Below are 17,839 nucleotides of genomic sequence, written 5' to 3' on the forward strand. Positions count from 1 at the left end.
TGACAAACTGTAGGAGACCAAGTATGGATCAGCCTGAGAGTTAAAATATCTTGGGGTCCCAGTTTTGGGGGGGGCCCACACTTTCCTGGGTTTTACGTCCAGGAACCCTAGGAGGTTTTCAGGTTTTCACAATGAAGATCTGAGGAAAATCCTCTTCTGCTTTGAGCAGGAGAAGGGGAAAGTAACCATACTGAAATATGCCCAGAACATTCTCTTCTTAACAAAGTCACACCCTGAAGATAAAGTACTTTAGCAGAGCATCATCTACCTGGAGGAAGAGCAATTAGGCAACCTCAGCCTCCACCAGCCTTCTTGTCTCACCGAAGCTGGGGGAGGGAGGGAGGGCTAAAAGACACTTTTGAAGGTCACAGTCCAGGGACTCAGGACCACTAGAAAAAAATGAGATTTAATCGTAAGATTACAGAACACTTTCCCTCCCCAACTGCTTATCACCCCATCAACAGGGATCCACCATAACAACAGTGAATTACAAGTGAGAATACAGCAAGATAACAGACTCTGTTTAAGAAAGAGTTTTTACTTAGGGAAATCCAAAGAAAACAGGAAGAAAAAAATTAAAACAAGGAAACTAGAAGAAAATGAAGCCTCTGTCACCTACGGGTACAGCAAATATTAAACACAACCCAGTTCCTAGTGAGATTAACATAAAAGCTCACACTAAAAGCCTGATTACCTCAGTTCCTATCACCAGAAATATCATATTTGGCTTTCAAAAAAAATTGCAAGTCATGCTAAAAGGCAAGAAAAAACACAATCTTAAGAGACAAAGACTGCATTAGAACCAGACTCAGATAAGACACAGGTTTTTGGAATTATAAGACAGGGGAATTAAAAATAACTGTGACTAGTATGATAAGGTCTCCAATAAAAAAAAGCAGGTAACGTGCAAGAATAGATGGGTAATATAAGCAGAGAGATGGAAACTCTATTAAATAAAACAAAAGGAAATGCTATAAATCTAAAACACTGTAAAAGAAATAAAGATGCTTTTGATGGGCTCATCAATAGACTGGACACAGGCAAGGAAAGAATCAATGAGCTCGAAGAGGAAAGAACCAGTCAGGTTGATGATACGTCAACAGAAATTTTCCAAACTGAAATGCAAAAGAGAAAAGAGAGAAAAAAAGAAAACAGAAAAACTAGTAACTATAGGACAATTACAAAAGTTGTAACATACACATAATGGAATAAGAAAGAGAGAGAAAAGAGCAGAAGAAATGTTTGAAATAATGGTGGGTGGAAAATCTTCCAGAATTAATGATAGATACCACAGACGCAGGAAGCACAGAGAATATCAAGCAAGATAAATACCAAATATCTACACCGAGCTATATCATATGCAAACAGGCAAAAAAACAAAGACAGAGAAGAATTTTAAGAAGGCAGAAGAAAGACACCTTATCTAAAGAGAAACAAGGATAAGCATTCCATCTGACATGTGGTCAGAAACCATGCAAGCAGGAGGAGCACGGAATAAAATATTTAAAGTGTTTAAAGGAAATAAAAAAACCACCAAGCAGGAACAATGTATCCAGCAAAATGATCCTTTGAAAGCGAAAGAAAAATAAAGGCTTTCTCAAACAAATGAAAACTTAAAGAATCTGTTGCCAGGAGACTTGCCTTGCAAGAAATGTTAAAAGAAGTTTTTCAAAGAGAAAGAAAATTATATACGTCAGAAACACACATCTGATAAAGAAAGGAAGAGCATTAGAGAAGGAATAAATGAAGGGAAAATAACATCTTTTATGTTTCTTATTCTTAACTTACCTAATAGCAAAAATGTATCGGGTGAGTGTGATCCCCTTACAGATAAGAGGAAGAATTGGGAACGCTCTATTATCAGGTACCTACACTATTTGTGAATGGTATGGTTTTATTTGAAAGTAGACTCAGACTAGTTATAAATGTATATTGCAAACTGTAAGACAACCAATAAAAATTGTTTTAAAGAAGTATAATTTATAAGTTAAAAGAGGAAAGAAAATGAAATCATATAAAATGTTTAAAACCAAAGGCAAAATGGGGAAGATAAAAAGAAAACAAAGAACAAGTGCAATGAATAAACAACAGCTACAAACATGGCAGATATTAATCCAAATATATAAAAATTAACTTTAAATGTAAATGATCTAAATACATCAACTAAGAGTCAGAGTGTGTCAGAGTGTCAGTGTGGATACAATCAGGTGTCAGAATGAATTAAAAAACAAGACTCAATTATATGTTGTCTACAAGAAACCCACTTGAAACATAACAATATTGGGGCTGGCCCGGTGGCACAGCAGTTAAGTTCGCATGTTCCGTTTTGGTGGCCCAGGGTTCGCCAGTTTGGATCCCAGGTGCAGACACGGCACCGCTTGGCAAGCCATGCTGTGGTAGGCGTCCCACATATAAAGTAGAGGAAGATGGGCATGGATGTTAGCTCAGGGCCAGTCTTCCTCAGCAAAAAGAGGAGGATTGGCAGCAGTTACCTCAGAGCTAATCTTCCTCAATAAATAAATAAATGAATAAATAAGTAAATAAAAATAAACATAACCATAGTGATTTTAAGTAAAGGGATGATGGGGGAAATGGGGACTTGTTGTTTAATGGGTATAAAGTTTCAGTTTTGCAAGAAGAGAAAGTCCTGAAGATTGGTTGCACAACAATGTAAATGCACTTAACACTATTGAAATGTACATTTAAAGGTTAAAATGGGGGCCAGCCCAGGTGGCCCAGTGGTTAAGTTTGGCACGCTCCACTTCGGCAGCCTGGGTTCAGTTACCAGGCACAGACCTCTGTCAGTGGTCACGCTGTGGTGGTGGCGCACATACAAAAAGAGGAAGATTGGCAACAGATGTTGCCAGGGTGAATCTACCTCAACAACAACAACAACAACAAAAGGTTAAAATGGTAAATATTATGTTATGTATGGGTAGTTCACCACAATATTTTTTTAAAAAGTAAAGGGATGTATATTCAAGTCCTTTGCCATTTTTTAATTGAGTTGTTTGTCTTTTTGTCACTGAGTTGTAAGAGTTTTTTATATATTCTAGATAGTAAACCCTTATCAGATATATGATTTGCAAATATTTTTTCCCATTCTGTAGATTATCTTTACACTCTCTTAACAGTGCCCTTTGATGTGAAAAAAGGTTTTAATTTTAAGGAAATCCAAACTATTTTTTCTTTTGTTGTTTGTGTTTTGTGCATCTTATTTAAGACACCACTGGCAAATCCAAGGTCATGAAGATTAGCCCCTATGATTTCTCCTGAGAGTTTTATAGTTTTAGGTCTTTAATTTAGGTATTTGATCCATTGTGAGTTGTGGTATAAAGTATAAGGTAAGGATCCAATCTTCATTCTTTTGCATGTGGATATCCAGTTGACCCAGCACCATTCACTGAAGAGACTATCAAGAAAGGTATACAGTTTTTGTCAGGGATGATAAAAGAGCTCTGAGTATAGATGGTGGTGATTGTTACATACTGTGAATGCATTTAATGTCACTGAATTGCACATTTACAAATGGCTAAAATTATAAATATTGTGTTAGATATATTTTACCACAATAAAAATAAATGTGAGATACTACTTCACATCCACTAGAATGGGTATAATAAAAAAAGATGGACAATAGGATGTGTTGGTAAGGATGTGGAAAAATTGGAACCATGATACAATGCTGATATGAATGTCAAATAGTATCGTCACTTTGAAAAACAGTTCTGAAAGTTCCTCAAAAAGATAAACAGAGTTACCACATGACCCAACAATTCCACTCCTAAGTATATACCAAAGAGAAGAGAAAATATATGCCCAGACAAAAATTTATACACACTCATAATTCGATTCATAATAACCAAAAAGTAGAAACAAACCAAATATCTGTCAAATGATGAATGGGATATTATTCAACAATAAAAAGAAATGAAGTTTTAAGTCATGCTACAACGTGGATGTACCTTGAAAACATTATGTTAAAATCAATGTAGCTGGTCACAAAAGACCACATGTTGTATGATTCCTTTTATATAAAATATTCAGAATACACAAATACATAGAGATAGAAAGTAAAAGAGTGGTTGTTAGGATCCAGGGTAGAAGTTGTGAGGGGCAATGAGGCATGCCCACTAATTGGTATGGGGATTCTTGTTGGAGTGATAAATATTGTGGTGACTATACTAAAACCACTGAAATGTACTCTTTAAATGGGTAAACTGTGTGGAATGTGATTTATTTTAATAAAGCTGTTATTTTAAAAAAATGACGCACATTAACTGAATTGCTGATAGATCTTTTGACAGTAATTGCACTGGAATTTTGTCCTTTAATACAATTTCTAGCCCAAAGAAGAACGAGGGAGGAAAAACCTAACTCAAACTAAAAGATTTAACATGATCTGAAAATATTATTTGAATCCTGAGCTTTAAAAGGAATAAATAGGAAGTAATCAATCTGTAATTGCTTGAATTTTTTGCTTCAGCAGAGATTATAAAATTATGGAATGGAAATAGAAATTAAAATAATCTGTTATAAATATACATATTTTTTAACTTATCTGTCAAGACAATTATTTTGTTGCCTTTTGAGGCCAAGCAGTAGTGAACATTGATTGACTATATTAAAAATGAGCAGAAGCAGCACAAGTTCCTTCCACCAAGGATCTCACCCTAGGATATCAACTCTTTAATGAAGCTCTGCTTTCTGAAAAATTCCACATTCAGTATTAAGAAAAAAACCAAGTGTCCACACTTTATGTTCATCAAGGGCACAAGGTTTTTACAATGTGATTTTACAATTTCTGTTCTCTATAATAAGATTTTTTGGCCTTCAACTCTACTTGAATCTTATTATTGTATTACTTTCTATTTAACATTAATTGCTTAATATTAATTTTGTACTGGGACACAGAAAGGACCAAAGTACCAGACAGTCTGGCAGGAAGCTTGTGCCACAAATAAGGGAAGTCAAATGGTATCTTCCCTTTTTAATTCTTCAGAGATCTCTCTAGAGATCCTCTAAAAGACCTAGACTTTTTAAACCCACGTGCTTCTCTTGACCCTTGAGAAATATTAACATCTTAAACTTCAAAAATTTCTGGGCATATAACAAACTTTTGTTCCTTTTCAAAAAGAAAAAAAAGGAGGGGAAGAGAAAATACTGAAACAAGAAATAAACAAGACTGGTGTCTATTCTACATCATCTCAAAAAATCATTCAGGCCTCCCAGCCATCTAAGGATATAAAAATTAAGTATATGAGACAACAGGTCACACCAGCATGGGTAACACAGAATAGTCATCTTAGAAGATTAATTTTATTTTTCTAAAGACAGCGTCCAAAGTTTACCACAACCAACATGGCATTACTGAAACGTAAGACCTTCTCTTTGAGTCCTCACACAAGATACATTAAAAGGTAGTCCTTCATAAATAAGTATCCTGCATACAAAGAGCCACGGAAAATCTCTTGAATACCACTGAAGATTTCTCTAAAAACAAAAAGGAGGCGATCATTTTTTTCACAAAACCTTGGATCTAACTCATTTGAGTAAAAACTCAGAATAGCGGTTCTACATTTTGTAGAAGCCATCTTAAGACTGTGCAGAAGTAAACGGAAGAATTCATAAGGAGTTGATCAGAAGCAAACTAATTCTGTACGCCGTGCCTAACCATTAAAGTTACATGAAGATTAGCATAAAGAGAGGACTCAACTAAGAAGAAACAAGAGAAAATCAGTAAGTTCTGCAATTCTGATAGATGAGGAGTAGAATACAACCCAACAAACCTGTCCAACATCAGCTCTAATCCTCCTACCTCAAGACAACTAGAGTTCCTAGTCTGTGTGTACTCATTCTGATAGTTGAGCATCTTGCCCTGTACGTAAAACCTAATTCTCGTCTTACCACCCAAAACTACAACTCATTCCTTGTCACTCTGGTTAAACTTCCTCATTCATTTCTTTTCAGCTGATGGCACCGATCTCAGAAAACTAAAACTAATACCACTCCCAGAATGCAAATAGCCTATCTTCTTTAACTATTAAATGGTTTTCTTATAATTCCATTATGATTAATAAAAGAGATTCAGAAATGGCCAAAGATCCTGAGTTTCGAATTTTCCAGTCTGGTTTAACACATGAAAAAGTCATATGGGTCTGTTTTAGCAGGCTGATGCCTCAGGGGAAAGATGAGTCATAATCTAGGAGTAACAATATAATAAGGAAACAAGACTAATAGATATAACTTTCTAATGGTTGATGCTTTTTTGAAAATCCTTTAAAGTAACCGTGTAGCATTAAAATTACAAAGCAAAGGCAATTCAGGTCACCTTCACAAATATCTGTTGCCTGGAAAACTTCCATTTAAACTCTTCCCGAATTGATAAGGGTTTTAAACCCAGTTAACCAGTCAGATTTCACGTCTTATTCATGAGGAGTTAGATTCACTTAGTCATTTTACAATATTTACCAAATGCTGAATCTATTCTGGACACTTGGTATTGGAATAAAAAATATATTAAGACCTCACCTCAAGGAACTCACAATCTAATAGTGAAAAAAGGCTGTTAAGTAGCCCAGGAGTAATCTAGGGAAGAAAGGGGGGTCCGTCCCTATAACTATGAATTACCTAATGCTTTTTAAATCTTTGACTACACCTAATTTTTATATAGCTTCCTTTAGGGTTAAAACTCTTTACCTTATTTCCAACAACTGCTAACCTCCATTTTAAGAACCAAAATTTGCTAGAGGGTCAGGAATTTCCTGAAAGAATACCTTGGAAAAGCAAACACTGAACCACAAATGTTTCCTGTATTAAAAGAGAAAGGTGTAATGGTTTAACATAAAGTCAAGGGAAAACGTAGATCACTTGAAGGTGGTAAATATTTGCAAAGCTTAGATTTACCATTCCATTCAAGGCAAATCTACCCAAATTCAATACATTCTATTCACTTTAACACAAAAAGTAAACAAGTATTACTGCCTTTATTTTCTACAAAAGCATGCTAAATTCTTTCAAAAAAGGAAACCTTTAGGAGGTTTTTAACAGGATGAAGTTTATTTTAGCTCAAAGGGAATGAATTTAGATTTAAGTAAGTTAAAAGACAAACTACCCTCAAATGAAGCAGAAATACAATTTTACTTCTACTCATTGTAACAAAATCTATTTTCCTCTAGAACTTGATTCAGAGTGAATTTATATCCCTATATATTGTCATACAAAGAGTACTTAAACCCAGTTTAAATAAAAGCCTTATTTCTCTTTTGGTAAAGAAGAAAGTGGAGAAAACCAAAATCTAGATTTCCTGAGAGAAAACAAAAGTCACGTTCCTATTCTATAGCTAAATATTTAGTGTCATAACTAAGCCCATCCACAAGCTACTATGGTAACCATTTAATTTGTGGACTACTACTCAATTTTGAGAGAGTGCTAAAAAGCAAATCTCTCCAGATAAAAACAAAGCTTATTTCCCTAATCAATAAAAACTGAATCAGATAAAATCTGCAACACAAGTGGCTAACTAAACAGAGTTTTGAAAAATATTAATTAAGCTCTGAAATAATAAGTTTTTTACACAAGCAATAAAACCATCATGCCAGAGGCAAAAGATATATAAACACATTAGATCATCTTCGAAAAAACAGTGTTTAGCTCATCTTTAGAATGTAGTGAACTCGATACTCCAGGTGATAGACACCTGAGAAGGAAGGTATGAAAAATCAGAATCAACTTATATGGTAACTTCCATACTTTGGGATATGTACATCACAGCTATTCATAGCTCTTTTCATAGAATTCATACCTAATCAATTCTCTCTCCAACTATTAAGTAAATCCACTCCAAAAAATAGAAAAGGAGCAAAAAAGGAAAGTCAAGGGGCTGGCCCCGTGGCCTAATGGTTAAGTTCACGGGCTCTGCTTTGGTGGCCCAGGGTTTTACTGGTTCGAATCTTGGGCACAGACATGGCACACTGCTCATCAAGCCATGCTGAGGCGGCATCCCACATGCCACGACTAGAAGGACCCACGAGTAAAAATACACAACTATGTACCAGGGAGCTTTGGGGAGAAAAAGGAAAAATAAAATCTTAAGAAAAAGAAAAGGGGGGGGCGGCCCATTGGCACAGCAGTTGAGTGTGCACATTCTGCTTCAGAGGCCTGGGGTTCACCGATTCGGATCCCAGGTGTAGACATGGCACTGTTTGGCAAGACATGCTGTGGTAGACGTCCCACATACAAAGTAGAGGAAGATGGGCACGGATGTTAGCTCAGGGCTAATCTTCCTCAAAAAAAAGAAAAGAAAGCTAGTCAATTTTGTTAAGAGCTTACACTATGCTAAACATCTTATAAAGATTTTCATTTAGGTGTTATTGTTTCCATTGCACAGATGAAAAACCAACTTTCCAAAGTCACCCAAAGTTACAAAGCAAGAGAATTGGATTTGAACCCAAATCTATCGCTATATCATGTAATTCCAAATGAAAGCAAGTTGAGAGTAGAGCTCAAACTATTTGAATTGTATTCCAAAGGATTGGAGATTAATCGATTTTCCTCTACTTCCTTTCCCCGAGAAGAGAAAATACCAAATGCAAATAGACCTCTTACTTAAGTTAAATGACAATCCCTCAATAATTTATGAGATATTCTTTGAAATATTCCTCTAATAATGGAAAAACAACCGGTAAACAATAATATAGCTTGGTTCCATTTGCATCTTAAGGAAAGCCTGATATTTAATAAAAGAAAAGCACTAATTCGTCTTTGAAAATGAAAACAATTACAGCTCATTTACTCACTTATCTTTTCTATAACAATAGTCCAGGTGTGGAAGTTTTAGCATATGGTTACTAAGGACTCTCCTCCACATCCTTCTTCCCTGATGATAAATCCACTACTGAAAGTAAAATATAAAGAAAAGTGTGAAGTACAAAATAGAATGTCATCTAAAATCCCACCATCCAGAGATAATCGTAGGGGAAAATGTTAACACACATTTGGTTTTAACAAAACTGAATGGTTACTCTACTGGTTTGTAACCTTTCCTGTCCATTAATATACTGTAAATATTTTCCTGCATCATTAAATATTCTTCTAAAACATAATTTTTAGTGGCAGCATAGTATTCCATCATGTAAAGATGCCATAAGATTTTTTTCCAGCTAACAGCACTTAAAGAGGGATATGCTTTCATTGTAAGAATTGCAGCTGCATACTAATAGGATATATAGCACAGCTGGTAAATTTTAAAATCAATTTTTATTTATTCAGATCATAAGTACCAAAAAAAAAAGGGCTACGTGTATTAACTATTACAAAAGATTCGCTGAGAAAAATATGGTGACACTTATTTTATCTTCACTTAAAGAATTACCAATGCTTGTCTGCGCTGTTAAAAACTTCAGTGTTAAGTTATAGGTGTCTACAAAAACACACTGGCCACAATAAAGAACTGCAGAACAAGAAAATTCTCAAACTGCCAGTGGAAGTGTAAATTAATAAAGTCATTATGGAGAGCAATTTGGCAATTCTAATAAGAAACAAAGGAGTGACATCAGCATCATGGCAGAGTGAGGTCTTGCCTTACACTCTCCCCCCCTAAGATACAATGAAAAGGACACTCATAAACCAACAGAGGAAACTGACACAATACAAGAGATGTCTGAGAGATCCACACAGCCATATGTCTGAAGATGAAGGTGCTGGACCACACAGGAGGCAGCGGAAGGAGGTAAGGGGATCTCCTGTCCCCCCTCGAACGGCAGCAATCTAGAGCATAACACCATGCATGGCTCTGAGAGAAGAGAGGGGGAAAGGGCAGCCCTCCAGGGGAACGCATTCAATCTCAGAGTTGTCTCCCAGCCTGTGGCAACACTCCACACAGAGGAGGCTTAGCAATCACAGGGGCGTCTTCCCCAAGCTGAGCAGCCCAGAAGGGCAGAGAGTGAGTACAGAGCAGGAGCACCCCCAGGATCACGCAGCAAAAGAAAGCAGCCTTCCCCTGCCTGGCACATCAGCTCATCCAGAGCAAGGGACTCTCACCAGAGCACCTGCACACCTATGTGTGTAAAGCAGCGGTGGCCAGTGGGCAAATGCAGATGGGCCCTGTCAGCACAACTTCCAAAGGACAAGCACACCTGCCAGGGATTGCAGTGGGCTCAGAATACACAGGTTCTGCCCGGCCCTCCCGTGGTGGGAAGAGGCAGCTGTGACTAGATACTACCACTATGCAACAGCACAAATCCACCCCATCAAATAGTATGAAGAGATATATTAACACTACAGACCAGAAAGTAAATGACCCAGAAATGAATCCTGAAGCCACAGAAAATTACAATCTAACTGACGGACAATTCAAAATAACTATCACAAAAAAACTCAATGAGATATAGAAAAAAAAAATCAGAAATGCTGGCAATGAAAAACACAATGAATAAGATAAAGAAAAATTTGGAGTCTTTAAACAGAGGTGATATTATGGAGGACAAAATTAGCAATTTAGAAGAAAGAAATATGCAAATGCTTCAGAAGGATGAGGAGATAGAAGTAAGACTACAAACAAATGAAAAAATATCCAACTCAATTACAAAATGTAACATAAGGATAATCGGTATTCCAGAGGGAGAAAGGAGCAGAGAGCTTGTTCAAAGAAATAATAGCTGAGAACTTCCCAAAGCCAGGGAAGGAGCTGGAATTACAAGTAAATGAAGTCAATAGAACTCTTAATTACATCAACATAAAAAGACCTTCTCCAAGGCATGTATTAGTAAAACTGGCAAAAATCAAAGACCAAAAGTATTAAGGGCAGCAAGGCAGAAGAAAATAACCTACAACAGAACCCCTATCAGGCTTTCAGATTTCTCAGCAGAAACCTTAGAGGCTAGGAGAGAGCAGAATGATATATTCAAAATTCTGAAAGACAAAAACTTTCAGCCGAGAATACTCTACCCAGCAAAAATATCCTTCAGATATGCTGGAGAAATAAAAACTTTTCCAGATGAATAAAAGCTAAAGGAGTTCACTGCCACAAAACCTCCCATAAAAGAAATGATCACGAAGGCCCTCATACCTCAAAAAAAAAGGGTTAACCAAGCCTTGAGCGAGGAGATAGACAAAAACAGAATATTACAACTCTCTATCACAACAGGTTAGCAAACAATTATAACGTTAAAGAAAAAGGGAAGGAAAACATCAAAAATAACTATAATCACTTCATTTTAACCAAAACTCACAAAACGGATTAAGTTGTGACAACAATAACTCAGGGAAGAAGGAAGAGATGGAACCTGCTCAGACTAAGAAAATAAGAGGCTATCAGAAAATGGACTATTTCATCTACAAGATCTTTTATACAAACCTCACGATAACTACTGAACAAAAACTCAGAACAGAGACACAAATGATAAATAAAGACAAAACTGAGAAAACCCTCATAGAGAGTCGCCAAACTTAATTCACAGTCAGAAATACACCGGATTGCGAAACAAGGGAAATACAGAACAACCAGAAAACAAGTGATAAAATGGCAGCATTAAGCCCTCATATGTCAATAATCATTATAAATGCAAGTGGAGTGAATTCTCCAATCAAAAAACACAGAGTGGCTGGATGGATTAAAAAAACAAGACCCAACAATATGCTGCCTCCAGGAAACATCTCAGCTCTAAACACAAATACGGGCTTAGAAGGGATGGAAGACAATACTCCAAGTTAAGGGAAAACAAAAGAAAGCAGGTCTTGCCATACCTGTATCAGACAAAGTAGACTTCAAGATAAAAAAGGCAATGAGAGACAACACAGGCAGTATATAATAATAAAAGGGACACTACACCAAGAGGATATAACACTTTTAAGTATATGCACCTAACACAGGAGCACCAAAGTACACAAAGTAACTACTGACTGACCTAAACAGAGATATTAACAGCAAAACAATAATAGTAGGGGCCCTTAACACCCCACTTACATCAATGGATAGATCATACAGAAAGTCACCAAGGAAACATGGGATATAAATGAAAAACTAGAGCAGAGGGACTTAACAGATATGTATAGAACATTCCATCCAAAAACTGCAGAATACACATTGTTCCCAAGTACACGTGGAACATTCTCAAAGACGGACCATATGTTGGGAAACAAGGCAAGCCTCAAGAACTTAAGACTGAAATCATATCAAGCATCTTTTTCAACTGTATTCTATGAAACTAGAAGTCAACTACAAGAAAAAAGCTGGGCAAGTCATGAATATGTGGACACTAAACAACATGCTACTGAACAACCAATGGATCACTGAAGAAATCAAAGGAAAAATCAAAAAATATCTGGAGACAAATGAAAATGAAAACACATCATACAAAGTCATATGGGATGCAGCAAAAGAGGTCCTGAGAGGGAAATTCACAGCAATCCAGGTCCACCATGGAAACAAGAAAAATCTCCAATAAGCAATCTTAAACTATGCCTAACAGAGAAAATGAAGAACAAAATCCAAAGTCAGCAGAAAGAAGAAAATAATAAAAACTAAGTTCAGAAAAAAATGAAACAAATCAAATAAACAGTAGAAAAGATCAATGAAACTAACAGCTGGTTCTTTGAGAAGATAAGCAAAATTCACAAACCCTTAGCCAGACTCACTAAGGAAAAAAGGAAAAAGGCTCAAGTAAATATAATTAGAAATGAAAGAAGAGAAATTACAACGAATACCACAGAAATGCAAAGGATTATAAGAGAAGACTGTGAAAAACAGTATGTCAACAAATGGGACAATCTAGAAGAAATGGATAAATTCTTAGACTCATACAACCTCCCAAAACTAAGTCAAGAAGAAACAGAGGATCTGAATAGACCAATCACAAGCAAAGAGACTAAAACAGTAATCAAAAGCCTCCCAGAAAACAAAAGTCCAGGACCAAATGGCTGCTCTGGAGAATTCTAGGAAACATTCAAAGAAGAGTCAGTGCCTATCCTTCTCAAAATTTTCCAAAAAATTCAAGAAGATGGAACACTTCCTAACACATTCTACAAGGCCACTGTCACCCTGATCCCAAAGCCAGATGAGGAAAACACAAAGAAGGAAAATTAGAGGCCAGTATCACTGATGAACATACATGCAAAAGTCCTCGACAAAACAGTGGCAACCTGAATGCAGCAATACATTAAAAGCATCATACACCATGATCAAATGGGATTTATACAGGGATGCACGGATGCTTCAGCATCTGCGAATCAATCAATGTGATAAACCACATTAACAACATGAGGAATAAAAACTATATGATCATCTCAACAGACACAGAGAAAGCATTTGACAAGATCCAACAGCCATTTATGATAAAAACTCTCAACAAAATGGGTACAGAAGTAAAGTGCCTCAACATAATAAAGGCCATATATGACAAACTGACAGCCAACATCATACTCAACAAGGAAAAACTGAAAACCATCCCTCTAAGACAAACAGGAAGAAGACAATCTCCACTAATATTCAATGCAGTAGTGGATATTTTGGCAAGAGCAATTAAGCAAGAGAAAGAAATAAAAGCAATCCAAGCTGGCAATGAAGAAGTGAAACTCTCAGTGTTTACAGATGACATGATTTTATATATAGAAAATCCTAAAGAATCCACTGGAAAACTACTAGAAATAATGAAGAACTACAGCAAAGCTGCAGGGTACAAAATCAACTTATAAAAATCAGTTGCATTTCTATACTCTAATAATGAACTAACAGAAAGAGAACTCAAGAATACAATCCCATTTACAAGTGCAACAAAAAGAATAAAATATCTAGGAATAAATTTGACCAAGGAGGTAAGACCTATACAATGAAAATTATAAGACATTATTGAAAGAAATCAATAATGACATTATAAAACGGAAAAATATTCCAGGCATATGGATTGGGAAGATAAACATAGTTAAAATGTCCATACTACCTAAAGAAATCTACAGATCCAATGTAATCCCAATCAGAATCCCAATGATATTCTTCAGGGAAAGAGAACTAAGAAGGCTAAAATTCATATGGGGCAACCAAAGACCCCAAACAGTGAAACCAATCCTGAGAAAAAAGAATGAAGCTGGAGGCATCACAATCCCAGACTTCAAAATATACTACAAAGCTATGGTAATCAAAACAGCATGGTACTGGTACACAAACAGACACATAGATCAATGGAACAGAACTGAAAGCCAGAAAGAAAACCACACATCTATGGACAACTAATCCTCGACAAAGGAGCTAAGAACATACGATGGAGAAAGCAAAGTCTCTTCAATAAATGGTGCTGGGGAAACTGGGCAGCTACATGCACAAGAATGAAAGTAGACCATTATCTTTCTCGCCATACACAAAAATCAACTCAAAAGAGATTAAAGACCTGCAGATAAGACGTGAAACTATAAAACTCCTAGATGAAAATATAGGCAGTATACTCTTTGACATCGGTCTTAGCAGTACCTTTTCAAATACCATGTCTACTCTCGCAAGGGAAACAAAAGAAAAAATAAGCAAATGGGACTTCATCAGATTAAGGAGCTTCTGCAAGGCCAAGGAAACCAAGAACATAACAAAAAGACAACCCACCCACCAACTGGGAGAAAATATTTGCAAGTCATATATCCAACAAGGGGTTAATCTCCATACTATATAAAGAACTCATACAATTCAACAACAAAAAAACAAACAACCCAATCAAAAAATGGGCAGAGGAATGTGAGGACACAGGGAAAGGTGGCTGTCCACAAGGTAAGAAGAGAGGTCTCACCAGAAACCAATTCTGGTGGCACCTTCATCTCTGACTTACAGCCTCCTTATGAGAAAATAAACTTCTGCTGTTTGAGCCACCCAAAAAAAAAAAAAAAAAAGGGCAGAGGATATGAACAGACATTTCTCCAAAGCAGATGGCCAACAGGCACACGAAAAGATGTTCAACATCACTAATCATCAGGAGAATGCAAATCAAAACTACACTAAGTATCACCTTACACCTGTCAGAATGGCTATAATCACCAAGACAAAAAAGAACAAATGTTGGAGAGGGTGTGGAGAAAAGGGAACCCTCATACACTGCTGGTGGGAATGCAAATTGGTGCAGTCACTATGGAAAACAGCATGGAGATTTCTCAAGAAATTAAAAATAAAACTACCATATGATCCAGCTATGCCACTGCTGGGTATTTATCCAAAGAACTTGAAATCAACAATTTAAATAGACCCATGAACCCCTATGTTCTTTGCAGCATTATTCACAATAGTCAAGATGTGGAAGCAACTCAAGTGCCCATCGACTGATGATTGAATAAAGATGATGTGGTAGTTATATACAATGAAATACTACTCAGCCATAACAAAAGACAAAACCTTCCCATTTGCAACAACATGGATGGAACTTGAGGATATTATGTTAAGCTAAATAAGCCAGACAGAAAAAGATGAACACCGTATGATTTCACTCATGTGGAAGATAAATACATGGACAGAGAACAGATTAGTGGTTACCTAAGGGTAGGAGGTTCGGGGGTGGGGATAAGGGCTAAAGGGGCACATATATATGGTGAGTGACAAATAATAATGTACAACTGGAATTTCACAATGTTATAAACTATTATGACCTAAGTAAAATTGATCTCCTGAAGAAACGCTAGCATATGTTCAAAGGAGACATGATGAAGAGTGTTTATGGAACCACATTTAATAGCACCAAATTAGAAAAAGATTCAAAAATCCACCAAGGGTAGATAAATTACAGTTTACTCATACAACTTAATACTAAACAGGAATGAAAAGTGAGCAATCTAGATTAGTGTTGTCCAAAAGAAATGTAATGTAAGCCACAAACATGAGCCACAAATATAATGTAAAATTTTCTAGAAGCCAAGTTAAGGAAATTGAAAAGGCAGGTGAAATTAATTTTAATATCTTATTTAACCCAATATATCCAAATTATCACTTCAATATACAATATAAAGGAATTCGTAATGAGATTTTACATAATTTTTTCATTTTGTCTTAACCCATTGTGCAAATACACTTCCAGCACATCTCAATTCACACTAGCTACATTTCAAATACTCAATAGCCAGAGATAGTGGCTATTGTTTTGGATAGTGCTGATCTAAGGCTACTTCATACTCCCCAAAACAACACTAAACAAAAAAGCAAGCTGTAAAATAATATGTACTGTAGGGTGCAACTTAAACTTAGGAAACCAAAAGAATTCTAAATAATGTTTATGACTACGTAAAAACGTGTCCATTATATGTTCATATATGTAGACAATATTTTAAAATCCATGAGACCTCATGTCTACCTGTAATGTTTTACTTCTCTAAAAGAAATCTGAAGCAAATGTGACATAAGATTTCATAAGGCTGGGTAGTAGGTGGAAAGGTATTTATATTGTGTTCTTGTCTGGAATATTTCACAATTAAATAAATTCAGAGTGTGCATGTTCTAGAACTCTCATTACCTCTACCTTACAATAACTTAAGTCTGAAAATATGCTAACGAAGTATTTAGAATATAAACAACTTACTTCACTTTGTTCTACAGAGAATAAAAGTAGCCTTCTTTCCTTCATGTAAGTTTTAAGGGAAACGAAAACTTCAAAAAACAAAATAAAGATAAGAATTGATACATTTGCCTTACTTATTTACTCAGTAAGCATTTACTACATGGCTATCATTAGCATTCAAGAAGCTCATGGTGTGGAGAACAGCTTTTTCTGTCACAAGTTACACAGTCATGTGGAGATCAAAGTATATTTAGGCACTTTACAGAATACCAAGATCCAAGAAAAAGAGCTACACACCAAAACAGCGACTTTTGGCCCTCAAAATAATCGTTAAATGGAAAAATTTAAAGGAGATTCCTAAAATAGCATATTAGTTTGCTGTATCACCCTGGGACACACAAGGACTTCCTAGAATAGTGTTTTTTAAAAGACCAGTGAAAACACACATGCAAAACCCTCATTATTCATTCTATTTAGTGTTGGCTAAATATGAATTACTGGGACATAAGCTAAATACTCTAAGAAAGGTTCCCAGTGTATGAAAGCAAAGTTCAAAATGAGAAGCACTGAAACCACAGAGAATGAGTTGTCACAACTCAGAACTTCAGATATAAACCATCATTCACAACAACAAATTTTATGCAGAACAAGAAATCTGATAAAATCTAGTTGAAAAGGCAACTTTAAAAATTAAACTTCAATTATCCTGATCTCTTCAGTTTACTTTGAAATGAATAAGAAAACAAGATGGATTGTTACATCAATGGAGAGTTGGATAGATAGATAAATATGTGATGAAATAAGTACAGTAAAATACTAAAGGTAGACTCCAGTAAGTATATGTAAAATTTTTTCAATCTAGCTGTAAGTTTGAAAATTTTTCATAATAAAATGTTGAAATATTTATACTTCAATAATATGAGAGTAGGGGCTGGCCCCATGGCCGAGTGGTTAAGTTTGCGCGCTCCACTGCAGGCGGCCCAGTGTTTTGTTGGTTCGAATCCTGGGCACAGACATGGCACTGCTCATCAGACCACGCTGAGGCAGCATCCCACATGCCACAACTAGAAGGACTCACAACGAAGAACGTACAACTCTGTACTGGGGGGCTTTGGGAAGAAAAAGGAAAAAAATAAAAAATCTTTAAAAAAATAACATGAAGAGTATAATAACCTCTAAACTACAATTATGATGGACGCCAAACACCAAAGATACTACCACTTAAAGGAAATCAAGAATGCTACCTGTTTCTTGTATTGGCACCAAAAGAAAATAAAAAAAAATCAACTTGTCTTTTTGCAAATAGTTCATTTTAGGCAAAC

The sequence above is a fragment of the Equus asinus genome, unplaced genomic scaffold (assembly GCF_041296235.1).
Source record: "Equus asinus isolate D_3611 breed Donkey unplaced genomic scaffold, EquAss-T2T_v2 contig_2, whole genome shotgun sequence".
In the NCBI taxonomy this organism is placed as follows: Eukaryota; Metazoa; Chordata; class Mammalia; order Perissodactyla; family Equidae; genus Equus; species Equus asinus.